We start from the raw sequence: 2,188 nt of genomic DNA on the forward strand, positions 1-2,188 counted from the left end.
AAGATAAGCAACATGAGAAGACAGAAAAACACACTGCAGATGAAGGAGCAAGATAAAAACCCACCAGACCTAACAAATAAAGAGGAAATAGGCAGTCTACCTGAAAAAGAATTCAGAATAATGATAGTAAAGATGATCCAAAATCTTGGAAATAGAATAGACGAAATGCAAGAAACATTTAACAAGGACCTAAAAAGGAAACAAGCAACAATGAACAACACAATAAATGAAATTAAAAATACTCTAGAAGGGATCAATAGCAGAATAACTGAGGCAGAAGAACGGATACGTGACCTGGAAGATAAAATAGTGGAAATAACTACTGCAGAGCACAATAAAGAAAACAGAATGAAAAGAACTGAGGACAGTCTTAGAGACCTCTGGGACAACATTAAACGCACCAACATTCGAATTATAGGGGTCCCAGAAGAAGAAGAGAAAAAGAAAGGGACTGCCAAAATATTTGAAGAGATTATACTTGAAAACTTCCCTAATATGGGAAAGGAAATAGTTAATCAAGTCCAGGAAGCACAGAGTCCCATACAGGATAAATGCAAGGAGAAACACTACAAGACACATATTAATCAAACTGTCAAAAATTAAATACAAAGAAAGCATATTAAAAGCAGCAAGGGAAAAACAACAAATAACACACAAGGGAATCCCCATAAGGTTAACAGCTGATCTTTCAGCAGAAACTCTGCAAGTCAGAAGGGAGTGGCAGGACATATTTAAAATGATGAAGGAGAAAAACCTACAACCAAGATTACTCTACCCATCAAGGATCTCATGCAAAATTGATGGAGAAGCTAAAACCTTTACAGACAAGCAAAAGCCTCTCAAGTTCAGCACCACCAAACCAGCTTTACAACAAATGTTACAGGAACTTCTCTAGGCAAGAAACACAAGAGAAGGAAAACACCTAACATAAAAAACCCAAAACAATTAAGAAAATGGGAATAGAAACATACATATCAATAATTACCTTAAATGTAAATTTAAATGCTCCTACCAAAAGACACAGACTGGCTGAATGGGTACAAAAACAAGACCCATATATATGCTGTCTACAAGAGACCCACTTCAGATCTAGGGACACATACAGACTGAAAGTGAGGGGACGGAAAAAGATATTCCATGCAAATGGAAATCAAAAGAAAGCTGGCGTAGCAATTCTCGTATCAGACAAAATAGACTTTAAAATAAAGACTATTAGAAGAGACAAAGAAGGACACTACATAATGATCAAGGGATCAATCCCAGAAGAAGATATAACAATTGTAAATATTTATGCACCCAACATAGGAGTACCTCAATACATAAGGCAAACACTGACAGCCATAAAAGGGGAAATCGACAGTAACACATTCATAGTAGGGGACTTTAACAACCGACTGTCACCGATGGACAGATCATCCAAAATGAAGATAAATAAGGAAACGCAAGTATAAATGATACATTAAAGAAGATGGACTTAATTGATATTTATAGGACATTCCATCCAAAAACAACAGAATACACATTTTTCTCAAGTCCTCATGGAACATTCTCCAGGATAGGTCATATCCTGGGTCACAAATCAAGCCTTGGTAAATTTAAGGAAACTGAAATTGTATCAAGTATCTTTTCCGACCACAATGCTATGAGACTAGATGTCAATTACAGGAAAAGACCTGTAAAAAATACAAACACGTGGAGGCTAAACAATATACTAATTAATAACGAAGTGATCACTGAAGAAATCAAAGAGGAAATCAAAAAATGCCTAGAAACAAATGACAATGGAGACACGACAACCCAAAACCTATGGGATGCAGCAAAAACAGTTCTAAGAGGGAAGTTTATAGCAATACAATCCTACGTTAAGAAACAGGAAACATCTCGAATAAACAACCTAACCTTGCACCTAAAGCAATTAGAGAAAGAAGAACAAAAAATCCCCAAAGTTAGCAGAAGGAAAGAAATCACAAAGATCAGATCAGAAATAAATGTAAAAGAAATGAAGGAAACGATAGCAAAGATCAATAAAACTAAAAGCCAGTTCTTTGAGAAGATAAACAAAATTGAGAAACCATAAGCCATACTCATCAAGAAAAAAAGGGAGGGCTTCCCTGGTGGCGCGGTGGTTGAGAGTCCACCTGCCAATGCAGGGGACATGGGTTCGTGCCCCGGTCCGGGAAGATCCCAC

Source organism: Lagenorhynchus albirostris, chromosome 6 (assembly GCF_949774975.1).
Source record: "Lagenorhynchus albirostris chromosome 6, mLagAlb1.1, whole genome shotgun sequence".
Taxonomy (NCBI): Eukaryota; Metazoa; Chordata; class Mammalia; order Artiodactyla; family Delphinidae; genus Lagenorhynchus; species Lagenorhynchus albirostris.